General features: G+C 40.0%; 1 protein-coding gene across 1 annotated transcript in view; it reads left to right on the forward strand.

The window, feature by feature from the left end:
- Positions 1-15,940, forward strand: part of ELF1 (E74 like ETS transcription factor 1) — a 103,700-nt gene that overhangs the window by 230 nt on the left and 87,530 nt on the right. The gene's annotated exons all lie outside the window — the stretch shown is intronic.

Genomic DNA, 15,940 nt, shown 5'->3' on the forward strand with positions numbered 1-15,940 from the left:
AAAAAAAAAAAGCCCAAGGGGGGAATTCATTTTATTTCCAATGTTCTGGCTCTCCTCCTGTCTCCTTCTCCTGATGAGTTTGTGAAAAACGAGCATTAGGTAGTCATTGGTGACTTCGTGACCTGTGCTGCGCCGGCCGCCTACAGGAGCGAGTGCGCTGGGGTCTCTCGCCACCCTCCTCTGGCTGGCGGGGCTGAGCTGCCTGCCGGGGAGTTTCACTTTCCAGGGGCTGCCCTCCAGCCCCTCCGCCCTGAGTCGTCCTTTTCCAGACGCTCGGGAGGTGATGATTAACTCTGGCCTCGCCTTATCTCCTCCCAGCGCCCCCCCTGGGGCCCACACCCTCCGCGTCCGCGGTTTTCCGACGGTCCCAAGTGACGCGGGGCGTGTTCACCCCCTGCCCTCGGCGTCGGGAGCCCGGACCCCCTTTGGAGTCCTTGTTCTCTTTCCGCCGGCTGTTTACGGGACCACTCCCCGCCCCCCGGCACAAAGCCGCCTGTCTCGGGGCGCGCGGCGGCGTGGCGGTCTGGCGAGTCTCGGTGCCCTCGGGCGCGCTTTCCCGTCCGCGCTGCTGCCCGTCACCGCCCGATGGGCCGCGTGTCCACCCGGCTGTCCCGCAGCGGCCGAGGCCGCCGCGTAGCTCGGCCCAACCTGACCTCGGGGGCGCTGTTTTCAGCGCACAAAAGTCCCGCGGACTCCAGAGCCACAAACTTGAGTGCCACTGCCTGGGAAGGCCTCTGGGGAAGGGAATCCTCCGCCCCCCTGAATCCTCCCGCCCCGCTTTAAAGCGCGCACACAGGCGCGCGCGCACATGCTGCGGAGAAGAAAAATACCACTATGATGAGATGTCTTTAGAGAAGAAATTTAACTTTCCAAAGGGTCTAACGTTTTCAGCGCCGCCGATAGAAAAATTTTAGGGTGGAGGTGGGGCTTGGAAGAGAGAAAATTGGCTGGAGACTGGGGAGGGGATGTTATAACAAAGTTTCACTGTATTTTTAAATATAGAAGCCCTGTGTTTATTACAAAGAAGGGGCAGCTGTGTCAGCAGCATGTGAGCTGTAAATGAAACAAAAGCGTTATCTTATATGCAAGCTGAAATTAGAAGATGGGGTGAGCTATAATGATTATAGTCCATTGGGCCTTGGGGAACAAATGGAGAAGAAAAAAGTGGCTCTTGTGGATGGGTTTCTGGTCAGTGCCATTAATAAGAGCAGAAGATTGGTGGTTAGTGTGCGCATTCCCAAACTTTTATATTTTAACTACACAGTGAGTTTTGAAATAATCGGTTAATGTGATTCGCATGATTAAGGATTAATCACTTTTACATTATAAGTAAAGTTCCGTAACTGGAAATATTTTATCTCTTCATTAACTCAAATATTTGAATATTTATGACAAGCACCATCACACGCCTTTCAAAGTTCCTGATGTTCAGGTTCGTGTTAGCAGGTTGTGGATACAATACTGAGTGGAATCGTGTTTTCGCTTCTGTGATTAGCTTGCGCTTGACCTTGTGTGAATCTTCCACCTTCTCTGTACTCTGGGTTTATAGCCATAAATTTTTGATAATATCATTCAGAAACTTTAGATAGAGTTGCAAGAATTGTTGAGCAATTCTTGAATAGGTAATGCAAGTGGAAAAGTTTTATTTATGTGGGGAAGGTTTTATTTAAATGAAGAGTGGGTTGTGTCATTATTAAGAAACCATTTACTAAAGAATTCAGTCGAAATTTGAAAGGAAGGAAAGACCCCTCTGCCGTGTCTCCGGAGAGGTCTTAACTCTTCTTGACCTTGGATTTTGTGATGACTTGGTATCATATTGTACCAAAGGGTGCTAAAACGGGTGTGATTTACACCTGAGCACCCAGGAATTGCAAATAGCTTTGCTTTATATATACCTGAAGGTATGCTGAGGGGAGTAGTTTGGTGACAATATTTCTCAGGTTCTTATATTGTTGTGTACTGGGCCACACAGGGTAAGACAGTATCTGAGTTGCCGAAGTGAGTGCTACAGAATAGAGGTGAGATATCACTTCTACTCCTGAGAGCTGGCAAAGAGAGGTAGAGGGGAGAGTGTTTGTCCTGGACCTTGAAGAACTGGTTGGATTTCTCCTGATGGGGAATGGGTATCTTAAAGCTGAGGGGGTCAACAAGTATGAAGCTGGTGAATAGTCAGAACACTGCCTGGAGGGAGAGGCATGGGAGATCAAGCTGGGATGGTAGAAGAGAATTTCACCTTAATAAATTTTGACTAGGTAACGTGTTTTCTTATCAAAGGAGTAACATTTATGTTACTGGAATTTTAAAAACATTTCCACCTTTGAGAAAAACAAGTATAGCGGTAAAATGTGAAAATTTACTGTTTTAAAAAATTCAAGCAATATAGAGACTTGTGCCCATATTTTATGTTTACCAGTTGAACGTTAATTTTTAATAGAATGAGAAAAGCAATCAGTTAGTTAGAATTCAATTGGGAAGAATGAAATCTAGGTTTAAATCCTGAGGATTATCTGCAACTATATTCTTACTAGTGTGCTTTATTGAAAATGACCTTAGTAGTCTAAGACTGAGCTGCCAGTTACTGTCGATAAGGCATACACCTTAAATGGGTTAAGGCTCGGTGATAAATTTGTAAGGCTTCATTCATATGCTTGTGCCTTGTTACCAAAAAGGCCATTGGTAGTCATGTTTTAGGTGTCCTCTCTTGGGCCACAGAGTAAAGTGATGCTAATTGAATGGTACTTATTTACCCAAGTAGTCTCTAAGATTTGCTACTATTAGGTGTAATGAGAAGATATGTGACCATTCAATATCTGTTTTCACAGATGATAAACTATATTTAAAGAAATATAAGGGATTAAAAAATGATGGCATTTAAAATCCAAGGACTTTACTGTGGTCGAATATTATCTGGTCTCCGCTTAACTCCCCAAATTCATCTCCTATCTTCTCTGCCTCTTCATTATGAGTCAGCCACACTGGCTTCTTTTTTGTTCCTTGAACATACCAAACTTGCTCTTTTCTCACCTTTATTTCTTGGTGTTTCCACTGCCTAGAATGTTCCCCCTCCAGCTCTTCATATTTCAGGTCAACATTACCTCCTCAGTGAGGTCTTTCTGATCACCCTTTTTTTTTTTTTTGGTTACTTCACTGTCTTTTGTTTTGTCCTTTTTCTTAGTACCTGAAATGAACACATTTGTTTCCATTTCTTTCTTTCTTTCTTTCCTTCTTTCTTTCTTTCTTTCTCTTTCTTTCTTTCTTTCTTTCTTTCTTTCTTTCTTTCTTTCTTTCTTTCTTTCTTTCTTTCTTTTTTAAGATTTTATTTATTCATTTGACAGAGAGAGAGACAGCCAGCGAGAGAGGGAACACAAGCAGGGGGAGTGGGAGAGGAAGAAGCAGGCTCCCACCGGAGGAGCCTGACCTGGGGCTCGATCCCAGAACGCAGGGTCACACCCTGAGACAAAGGCAGACGCTTAACGACTGAGCCACCCAGGCGCCCCTCCATTTATTTCTTTTTTTTTTTTTTTTTTTTTTTACTTCCGTATAAGCTCCGTGAGGGTTAAGATACTGAATGGTGAAATCATTCTTGCTCTTTACGATTCAAACAGTCATGAAGAAGTTGGAACCCTCATGCAATGCTGGTAGACTGTAAAATGGTGTGCAATCTCTTTGGAAAACAGGATGACAGTTCCCTCAAAATGTTAAACATAGAGTTACCGTACAACCCAGCTTTTCCATTCATAGGTATATACCCAACAGAAATTAAAACCTGCCTGCACAAAAACTTGTACACACGTTTATAGCAACATTATTCATAAGCAGAAAGTGAAAGTGCAAATGTCTATCAACTGAACAAATAAATGAGATGTATTTATACGATCAAATATTATTTGGCAATAAAAGAGAATGCACTGATACATATCACATTATGGGTCAGTTTTAAGGTCGTTATGCTAAGCAGAAGTCAGCTCAAAAGACCACATTATATATGATTTGTATGAACTGTCCATAATAGGCAATCTATAAGAGAATGAGGATAGATTATGGTTTCCTAGGATTGGGGGATGAGGGGGCAGTGGTTACAGGGGCATGGCTTGGGGTGACTGCTAATGGAGATAAAGGTTTCTTTTTAGAGTGATTTGAAATGTCCTAAAATAATCTAATAGTGACAGTGATTGCAGAACTCAGTAAATAACCTAACCATTGAATTCTACTCTGATTATATCAACAAAACTTAAAAAAAGATTGAAGTAATAAAAAGCATATTTTGTCTTTACATTTTATATTTATCATTTGGATGGTAAGCATTTAAAAATATTAGTGGAATAATTTAACACTGCAGTTTAGCTCCTAGATAGTCCAGGAATTTAGCAAGTGTTCAGTAAACAGCTGATGAAGGAGGTTAACCTATACAGAACATTATGATATGACGTATAGTGTGATAAATGCTCAGAGGGAACTAAGCCAAGGGTTATATGGGTTTGAAGTCCTCCAGAATATCACATCTGGATTCACGTGAAGTGAATGGGGAAAGGCCTCCTGTAGGAGGCAACATTTGAGATGGGGTTTGAAGTCTGGTTAGGCTTTTGCTCGTGGAGATGATGTAGTGGAAAGCAAGGCAGGAGCAGAGGCACATTAACAGTTGCTAGCACATTTTGGCTGAACTGAGGGTACAAGTAGGATAGGAATTGGAAATAAGTCTGCAAAAATAGATTAGGGCCTGCAGCAGACAATGTCAGTGCTGTCAGATCGCTCGTGTCTTTATCATCCCCCCCAACCACTAGTATGCCTCCAGTGGTGCTTCTCTATATGCAGAGAGCTGGAAGTGCTAAGGGGTTTATCCCCTTACCCCTAACAACTCTCCACTTAATACTGTCCAGTCAAGAGAATAACTTTGAAGCAGGGACTTCGATTTGTTCCCTTCTGTACCATCAGTACCTAGAACAGTGCTTGGCAGTCAGAGAATGTTAAAAAAATATTTGAATGAATGGATGAAAACCAGGAAATTGGGGGAAGGTCTATTCAAAGTGAAGTTTATTTTACAGATCCCCTTAACTATTCCAGAGCACCTGGATAGGAAATTCTGGAAGGTTCTGATTGTGAAGGTCTTTGAATTTGGAGATAAGGAATTTACTTAGCTGGGAGAAGGGATTTCTAGTAATATAAGTGTTTTGATGAAATTAATTTGGTAGCAGTGTGCAGGATGAACTGGAGGATGGAAGGATTGTGTCTGTAGTGTCCACTCTCATCTTCCCATTCCTGTTCCTGCTCCTACTCTCCCTCTGGGTTAGGCCTTAAATAAGGTGGAGTGTCTCCACAAGTACAGAAATCATCTAATAGCTCTCCTTGTCTCTATTCTTTCCTTAAATAGGGTGGTAGCAGCAGAATACAAAGGATCAGATAAAAAAAGGTAAAGTGGAAGAAAAAATTGAGGATGTCAGGAAGTAAATACTTCTAAAAGAAATAGGGAGGTTACAAAGTATAGTTTTTTGTTTGTTTGTTTTTTTGAGAGAACAGGCAATTTTTGCTTCTAGGGTTGGTCAGACAGTAAACTACTATTGTCCACTTGTGTGTGTATGAATGTGTGGCTTTTTGAATACTAAAATTGTACATTGAATTTAGAGACAAATTTAAGGCTGTGAGACTGCCACCCTGTGGACAGTATAACTTGGACTTAATATCATCAAGAATTCTAATAAAACTTCATTCATTTGAAATTCACTATTTTAGAACTCATTATGGTTCTATGTCGGTATATGTGGGTTATGGTAATTAAATGGAAAGTTGAAATTTATTTTTTGAGGCTTTTAAATAAAGGAAATTTAAAATACAATCGATAGCTTTAAAAAGTTGCAAAGAAATTTGAGAAAGCTTTTTAGATACTTCTTTGCTCCAGAAATTTCCTATCAAAGAGTGTGTTTTTTAAAACATCCTGGCAGGGATGCCTGGATGCCTCAGTTGGTTGAGGATCTGCTTTCAGCTCAGGTCATGATCCCAGAGTACTTGAGATCGAGCCCGGGGCTGCTTCTCCCTCTTCCTGGAGCTCCCCCCCAAAAATTAATAACTCTTAAAAAATAAACATCGTGGTATGTTGTAAAATAGTCTTTTTTTCCCTTCTATTGTACTAATTTTTTTCATCCTACATTATAGTGCATATGGTACTGTTTTTGACAGTTGTAGCTCTTGAGAAATATTTGAAAACTCTCCACCCTCCCCCTTTTCTTTGCTTAAGTGAAAGTGACCTTCCCTTCTCATTTTTTGTAAAGTTGAATTTTATTGTTAGAAGTTCTCCAGGCTTTGATAAATTGCCTTAAGTGTATTTATGTAAACAATTTGGATTTTATTCGATGTTACTTTATTTAGAAGGGCAGTCTGCTCACAAATTAAACTGGTAAACTAGCTTGAATCACGATGAAATAGTGATTGTGAAAGACTTACGTGCTCTCTGCAACTCAGGAAATGGTTCTGTCTAGAACTTGACAAAATAAAACTTTCCCAGCAGAAGAGCTGTTTACGGCCCAATGTTGTAAATGGCTTGTGTTCCCTGAGGTGTCAGGAGGGGTGGAGTAGCCAGTTAGCGCTTGAAATTTGTGTTAACAGTAAAGCAGAAGTGGGCTGAAGCAGCATTCTGAGGTTAGCAATTGTGCATTCTTTATGAATGTGGTGTCTGAGGAGGAGAGTGGATGAAGTACCAGCTGGACCCCTAGCCCCTTAAGTTACCTGATACTTCATCTTAGGGACCTTACATTTGGGTAACAAAGAGATTTTCAAATGGAATATTAATGATTTTAAGTAATTAAATATTTCTTTGAGTTTTACTCAAAAGTGTAGCATGACACATGATGATATACTTTAAGTGGTTTCATTTTATTTAACCTTTTCAACGTAAATGAATGGGACTGGGGTGACTTTTATAAGGTTTTTTTGCAACATTTTTATCTTATATTCTATAGTTGATGATTACATGAAGTAGACTATGAATGGTGAAAATGCAAATGTTTATCTAGGTTTATAAGGTACATAGCTGGATAGAAAACAGTATTATTTAGATATTGTTTAAGGTATGGAAAGTAACTTTCAACTTACTCATGGTTCATTTGCTCCTTTCCTAAGTATTGGGACAAAGAGCCGGTAAAGTTAGAGATGTATTTATGTTTTTTAATCTTTAGTGGTTTCATTATCATACTTTTTTTTTTAAGATTTTATTTATTTATTTGACAGAGAGAGACAGCAAGAGAGGGAACACACGCACGGTGAGTGGGAGAGGGAGAAGCAGGCTTCCTGCCGAGCAGGAAGCCTGACATGGGGCTCGATCCCAGGACCCTGGGACTGTGACTTGAGCCAAAGGCAGACGCTTAACAACTGAGCCACGCAGACACCTCTATCATACCGTTTTTAAAACTGTAAATGACATTGTACTTATATAAAGAAAATTTTAGTTTGCTCTTTAGCTTGCCCTTTGTTATTGTACAGGAACTGCCTTTTTATACTGGGATGGTGACTGTTTTAGGATTAATTGCAGTTAGTGTTTCCTTGTACTTTTCACACCTGGGTTCATTTTCACAAACATAGATGTAAAATATTTTGCTCTCTGAAAATTAATTCCAGTATAGGTGACTTGAATTTTGATAAAGGAATAACAACTGTTTCGTAAGCTTTGTGTGCGTACCTGTGTGTGCAAATTTAAAATTTTATTTTTGAATGCAGACTACTCACTATTAAATAAATAACTTTGATTTAAACTTTATGTTTTATTTTAGATCTCTGGAAGGGTACTTAGCTAGTGACTTCTATGTCTAGATGGTCCTTCTATATGATCTTAAATATTTATTTGTAGTTTAATCTTTTAATTTAGTTAAACTTTCTTTTGGATTTAAAATCCCAAGACCAAGATACATTTCTGATTTAGGATGTGTTGATATATTGCTTTGTGTATAGCTTTTTATCTGTTTCCAGATTTAATTAAACATTTAATTCAAACTTTCAAGGTTGTAATGAGATTTGTTTTACCCTAGCTTTCCTGACATCTGTATTTGTCACTGATACTCCCATATGCCAAGGGACAGAGATGACCCTATTAACTGGGAAGGTTAGGGCCCTGCTGCTCAATCACCCACTGAGTAGGGCAGGCACTGACCCCGTTGTAAGAGATGAAGTAGGAAAGAAGGGTGTGACAGGAAGAGATTGACTGCAGACCGAGTCCCAGCACTCTGGGAAGGTACACAAGTGTGCGTAAGGGTGAGGGGAAGTGTCATGATGGAAGGCAGAACATAGGCTTAAGGGATTCCAAGCAGGCAGTTGGCATCAGGGAATTTCAGATATGAGTAGGAATGCCATTTCTTTATTTGCTTTCCCTTGGTTTTTTTGTTTTGTTTTGTTTTGTTTGTTTTTGCCACTGCACATGAACCTCTTATTGTTCCTTAAAATCCTGTCTCTTTTCCATTTTCATTATCTTCTAGAATGTCTTGCGTTAGTTTATAGTGCATGTTTTTTTTTTTATATAGTGCATGTTTTAAGGGGGCTTTTTACCACAACTTTGTAGGAAAAAGAAAGCCCATAAAGTTTATATAAAAGCAAAACCGCACACATTAGAATGGCTGCTATTAAAAAAAAGACAGGAAATAACAAGTGTTGGAGAGAATGTGGAGAAATCAGAGCCCTTGTATACTGTTCATGGAAATGTAAAATGGTACAGCCAATATGGAAAGCATTATGGTGGTTCCTCAAAAAAAATTGAAATAGAATTACTGTATGATCCAGCAATCCCATTTCTGGCTATACACCCCAAAGAATTAAAAGGAGAGTCTCAAGGAAACTCTGTATATCCATGTTCACAGCAACATTATTCACAATAGTCAAAAGGTGAAAATAACCCAACTATTCTTCAGTGGATTAACAGAGAAACAAAATGTGTATACATTCAGTGGAATATTTTTCGGTCTTAAAAAGGAAGGATATTCTGCAGTTTGCTACAACATGAATGAACCTGGAGGACATCATGGTAAGGGAAATAAACTAGTCACAAAAAGACAAATACTGTCTGATTCCACTTATTTGTGGTATCAAGTGTAATCGAAATCATAGAGACAGAAATTAGAACGATTGCTAGGGGTTGGGGGAAGGGGAGAATTAGGATTTGTTTAATGGTTCTGGAGTTTCAGTTTTGAAGATGTAAAGAGTTCTGGAGATTGGTTGCACAACAGTATGATTATACTTACTGCCACTGAACTGTACACTTAAAAATGGTTAAGATGGTAAAATTTATGTTATGTATGTTTTACCTTAGTTTTTTTAAGGCAAATTTGAATTTATATTTGGATATGCGAGTTCTAAGATTATAAAAACCTCTAATGAGATTGAGGTTATTCATTTGGTGGATATTCAGGTGTTAGGTGCTGGGGATAGAACCATGAAGAAAGCGGACAAGATCTTCATGAAGCTTTCAGTTTAGTGCAGGAGACAGATGCTGATTGAACAAGTAAAAAGTGTGCTTGAATGTTACATGAGTACCAGGGAGACCCCTGACAGAGTAGGTGGAAAGGCTATACCGGAAAGGCTTCTCCAAGAAAATGACGTTTAAATAGAGACCTGAAGGATGAGTTAGCAGTGGCTAGGCAGAAGAGGGGAATGGAAAGGGAGGGGAGGCATGAGGGAGTAGCGTTTTGCAAAAGCTCCAAAGCAGGGAGAGGAAGGGTGTCCTTTGGGAGATGAAAGAAGGCCCTGAGGGCTGAGATGTGTGGAAAGTGGCGGGGGTGGGGGGTGGTCGGGGCAGGTATCAGATTATATAAGTCATCATAGGCGTCTGCAAGGATTTTGATTGTTGGGGCGCCTGGGTGGCTCAGATGGTTCAGCATCAGCCTCCGGCTCAGGTCATGATCTCCAGGTCCTGGGATCCAGCCCTGGGTAGGGCTCCTGGCTCAGCGGGGAGTCTGTTTCTCCCTTTCCCTCTGCCTCTCCCTCTGCTCATGCTCTCTTTCTGTATCTCTCTGTCTCAAATGAATAAATTTTAAAAAGTCTTTAAAAAAAGGATTTTGAGGGGCACCTGGGTGGCTCAGTCGTTAAGCGTCTGCCTTCGGCTCAGGGCGTGATCTCAGCGTTCTGGGATCGAGCCCCGCATCAGGCTCCTCTGCTGGGAGCCTGCTTCTTCCTCTCCCACTCCCCCTGCTTGTCTTCCCTTTCTTGCTGGCTGTCCCTCTCTGTCAAATAAATAAATAAAATTAAAAAAAAAAAAGGATTTTGAATGTTGTCTTAAGCAGAGATGGCAGGCGTTGATGGGTTTTAAACCAGGGAGTAGGGAGGTAGAATGGAGTAGAAGTAAGGAGAAAAATCCTGTATCTTCTCTTAGGATGTGGCTTTTAAATATGAATCACCTACTTTATCTTGTGATTGAACGACAGAGGGAAAAATGGTTCATTTATGTTTATTCAGATGATATATTGGTTGCCAGTGTGACCTGTTGATGTGGTAAAACTTCAGCAGTGAATTTAAGGGGATTGTCAAGGGCAATTGAGCAGAGGTGATGACATTTGGTAGTTGAAACCCCAGAAATGGGTGGATTTGCCCAGGGAGAGTTTGGAGAGAGAAGAGGGCTTTCACTGGAATCTTTAGAACCTTTTGTGTTCAGTGGTGAGGTAGTGGAGGTGGGGCAGAGAAGACCAAGGAAAAGTACTCCAGAATTGGGGGAAAACCGGGAGAGAGCATTTATTAGGTCTAACAAAACAAGTTCCAAAAGCATTAATTGGGTTTTACCCTGTGTGGTCATTGACTTAACAGATTTAGTGGTTTAATAGGGGTAGGATTAGATTAGATTTGAATCAGAATGAGTCAAAGAATGAGTGGGAAGTGAAGAAATGGAATATAGACAAATCTTTGAGGAAGTTTGGCTGTGAAGGGAGTGAGAAAGAATGGTAGATGAGTTTGGGGTTGTCAAATGATTGGAGTTGTTTCAATGGAGAAGTGCGAATTTATAGAATATCTTTTTTGGATCTATGAAATGTTTGAAAAACATATTACACACCTTGCTGATTTCCTAAATAGGATCTACCGAATACAACTACGACTTTCTCACAGACTTAATCTAGGACTGGGACTACATATGTATACAGGGCTGTCAGGCCTGCTGGGGTATGAAGGTCTGTCTGTCACTATACTAACTTGTGGTCATCTGGGAAGTAAAAAATAGAGAATCCTGAGATCCTGAGTCCCACTTAATAAATTTGAACCTTGGGTGTAGGACTCAGGAATGTATGTTTGCACTGTGCACATGTCTTCAGAGAATTCTTATGCATCTGTTCTGTGAACTAGCCTTGGAGAACTGTTGCCCCAAGAATTCTCTATTTTGAAATTTTCTGAATGCTTTTTGATAGCTCTAGCACGACTTACATGAGATACGTATGGCAAGCACTTAGGAAGGAAAGATTTTCAAAGTTTTGTCTTCTAGTATGATTGGGGTAGTGGTAAAAGTTTTTAGTATTTTTAAGATGAAACTAGCTTGATCAGTTTTCCTGATTGTAAAAGTAGTAACATGTTCAGTGTTAGTACTTCTCTATCCACTTTATTTCTTCCCTCCTTGCACTCTAAGAAGCTTGGTGCTTACTCCTACCTTTGTTTGCTCCTTTAAGTTCCTCTACAAACAGTATTCCTCCCCGGCCTCTGCTGCGTATGACTGGCTCCTTATCATTCAGTTCTCAAAGCCGCTGTCCCATTTTCAGAGAGGCTGTCTCTATTTAAAGTAGGTTTTCTTGGTCACTGTGTCACTTTGTTGATTTCCTTCGTATGTGGGCAGGGACTGTGCCCGAACTGTTAACATGAATCTATAGGTAAACTGTATCCTGAGTCTATAGAACAGTGCCAGGCATATAGAAACTACTTAAATACTGAAAAACAAATAATAAAGATCATAAAAATCTTAGCAGTATAAATACTGTTAACTTTTAGTTGATTATTACTTCAGATATTGAAACATGGACCACACGTGCATAAATGTTGATTGTGGCACTGTTTATAACTTGCATATTTCACTTAATTGTATTCTGGAGACTTTTCATGTCTACACCATTTTATACAGATAATCATTCTTAACAGCTGAATAATACAGTATGTTCAGTATGATGAAATACAGTCTCTATAACATCTGATTTACATGACAGTTCTTTTTTTTTGTGAACGATAGTGCTGAGTATCTACATCTTTGTGTATTTTTTTGTTAGAATAAATGCTTAGGATTAAAACTGCTGGGTGAGAGGATCTATGAATTAAAGCTTTTTGATTGTGAAATTGCCTGCTGGAATGATACTCTTTTACTCTCATGAATAGCATATGAGACCGTTTATTTCCCTGGCACCCTCTCTAATCATTTTACTCTTTGCTATTTTAATAGGTGAAAAACGGTATTGTTTTTCTGCTTTAAGGTTTGAGAATGAATATCTTTGAACATTTTCTATTGTGTTTGGCCACGTTTCTTTTTTGAAGTGCATATTCATGCTCAGTACCCAATTTTTCTGTTAGAGTGTTTGATTCAATAATAGTTTTTTCTCTCACATCTTACTACACAGGTTTTTAAACATACAGCAAAGATGAAATTTTGCTCATGTATCTGCCACCTAGATTTTATCATTATTAACATTTTAGAATATTTGCCTTATCACACATTTATTCTTTTATCTAAAGTAAATTGCAGGTATTAGTACATTTCCATCTAAATACTTCAGCATGCTTAGCATTGATTATAGTTTTCATGATTGTTTAGGGTTTTTTTTCTTTTGAGGTAAAACTTATATAAAATGCATGAATCTTTTTACTTTAAATGTTTTATTTTTTAAAAGATTTTATTTATTTGTCAGAGAGAGAGAGAGTGCACAAGCAGAGGAACCGGGAGGCCAAGGGAGAAGCAGGCTGCCTGCTGAGCAGGGAGCCCGATGCGGGACTCGATCCCAAGACCCTGGGAGCATGACCTGAGCCAAGGCAGACACTTAAACAGCTAAGCCACCCAGGCGTCCCTAAATGTTTTATTTTAATTTAAAACAGAATTGGGTGTTCATCGAATGAGATTTTTTTATTTGAGAACACACACACACACGCGCGTGCGCACCAACACACGGGGGTGAGGGGGGAGAGGGAAAGAACCTCAGGCAGACTCTATGCTGAGTGTGGAGCCCGACGCAGGGCTGGATCCCGACCTGAGATTGTGACCTGAGCTGAAATGAAGTTGGGCGCTTAACTGACTGAGCTACCCAGGCGCCCCGTGTATCAAGATAGTGATGAAGAGGCCAAGGCTGTCTTCTGTCAGAGTGAACCCACTGCAGCGGCTCCCACTGTAGCATTTTTCTTACGCACCCACAAGATGTTGCCTAATAGTTCTAGTTTTGATTTTGTAAGTGGAGCACGAACTTTATTTTTTGTGAAGTATTTGCTGAGTTTCAGCATATGTATTTGGCTGTGGAAGCCAAACCCAAGACTAGCTTTTGTTTTCTTTTCTTTTTTTATAGGACTTTTGGTCACATTTTCCCCTTGTTTTTCCTTTGCCTTAGCTTTGGTTATAGTGGTTTTAAATTTTTATGTAGTCAGATGTCATCCTTTTCCTTATCTTTTTACTGCCATTTGTGTCATACATAGCAAGACATTCCTTACCAAATAATATACAGATGTTTATATTTTCTTCTGGTGCTTTTCCTTTTCTTACATTTGAATATCTATTTGGAATAATGTGGTATAGGGATTTTAAAAAAAAGATTAGCAGTGGTTTGAGATCATTAGTAAATACTGTCTGATGAACTGTCTTCCCTTCTGTATGTCTTTTTCTGCAACAAAATAGAATTTAATGTTTTTATTGCTGCCATTTTTTAATAAAGACTTAATTTTTAAGTAATCTCTACATCCAGTGTGGGGCTCAAACTCACAAACCAAGACCAAGAGTCACATGCTCCACTGACTGAGCCAGTCAGGTGTCCCTGATGTCATTTTTTATTATAATCTATGTTTGTATATAGTATCTGCTTTCTGTTTTTGAGAGTACAGATGTCTTTTCTTTTCTTTTTTTTTTAATTGGACTCTTTGCTGAGCTTGAACTCACAACCCCGAGATCAAGACCTCAGCTGAGATGAAGAGTGGGATGCTTAACCAACTGAGCCACCCAGGTGCCCCAAGAGTATCAGATGTCTTTTTAAAAAATATCCTATTTTATTTAATCTCTCTATTCCTACATTTAGATACTTCAGATAATTTATTGCCCACAGGCACATTCTTTCTCACTATTTTTTTTAAGGTTTCATCATTTTTCTTATAGTTTCTTTCAGCTGAACTTTAGGAGAGTCTTGAAGAATGGGGAGAAAGGATAGTGGGGAAACAGTAGCAAGAGTCAAGGTAGAGAGAGGTTGGTAAGTCCTGGGGACTTATTTCTCTAACTTGTAATTGTCTCAATTCTTAATCTGTAAAGCAGATTATACATGTTTAGTTTAGTACCCTTAAATTTGGGAAATGTCTATTAAGGTGGGTCAAACTAAATTCTAAAGTTCAAAATATTTATGAGGTTTTTAAAGTTCGGGATGTTATTGAAATGGCATAGGATTCTACAGTGAGAGTGGTTTTTAATCCTGGCTTTAAAGGAGCAAGTCATAATTTTTAAGCAACTGTGTGTATCCCCTATATTATTCTTCTTTATGATTGGGTGATTGTTCAGATCAGAGCTGACTCAGCTGGGGTGAGATACATAATCTAGGGTGGCTTCACTACCATGGCTGGGCGCCTCTCCGTGTGGCTCTCATACCTTAGTGGTGGCAGGAGGGATCCCAGCAGCAAGAGAGGGTAAGCCCCTGTGTCCTTATACTTTTTAGACCTGTGCTTGTGTTTTGTTATTATTACACTGGCCAGAGCAAATCACTTGGCCAACCCCATATTTAAGGGATGGAGAAGCAGACCGTGCACCTCTATGGGAGAAGAGGCAGAGTCATATTTCAAACTGAGAAGTCTGAACAACTTAGTACCTATTACTACAGTGGTTTACCAAAGTATAGGAATTAGCTACCTGAATATCTAATGGAAAAGCCTCCCCAGCTGTGAGAACAGGCTGTGCACAGACCTAGAGGGGAAGAATGCTTGATATGTTCCTGGGATAGCAAGGAGAGGTCAGTGGGACTAAGAGAGGGAGCGAGCAGGAAGTAGTAAGAGATACCATCATAGAGGTTGGGGTGAGTGTAGGATCTTGTCCTTGTAAGCTGCTGTGAAGGCTTATTTTTTTGTGTGAAAAGAGGAGCTAAGAGGAGTTTTAAAGTAGGAGAGTGATATAATCTGACTTGTGTTTTCAAATAGATTACTGCTGGCTGCTTCTTTGAGACTAGATTGTAGGGAAAGAAGAACAGAAGCAGGGGGGCTCCTTAGACTACTGCGGTGATGCAGGTAAGAGCTGACAACAGCTTGTAGCACGATAGTAGCAATGAAGTGGAGTGATTCTAAGATTCTGTATAAGTTTTGAAGATTGAGCCAACAGGATTTTTGACAGATTGAATATGACTGTAGGAGAGAAAGAGTCAATAGCCAAGATTTTTGGTGTGAGCAGCTAGAAGTATTCACTCTCCCCCAAGACAACTGGAGAAAACTGGGTAGAGTAGGTTTTGGAGAGAAGACCAGGAATTCAGGTTTGGATATGTTTCGTTTGAGAAGCCTATGACATTTGAATGGAGGCGTCAGATTGGGTAGAACAGTCTGGAGTTCAGGACGAATACCTGGAGATAGAAATTTGAGAACATTGGGGGGTTCTGAAGTAGCTCAGTAGGTGAAGTGTCTGACTCTTGGTGTCAGCTCAGGTCTTATCTCAGGGTCTTGATATCCAGGGTGTGAGTTCAGGCCGCACATTGGGCTCCAAGCTGGGTGTGGAGCCTACCTTAAAAAGAAAAAAAAAAGAAAGAAAGAAAGAAAGAAAGAAAGAAAGAAAGAAAGAAAGAAAGAA

The sequence above is a fragment of the Ursus maritimus genome, unplaced genomic scaffold (assembly GCF_017311325.1).
Source record: "Ursus maritimus isolate PB19 unplaced genomic scaffold, ASM1731132v1 scaffold_10, whole genome shotgun sequence".
Taxonomy (NCBI): Eukaryota; Metazoa; Chordata; class Mammalia; order Carnivora; family Ursidae; genus Ursus; species Ursus maritimus.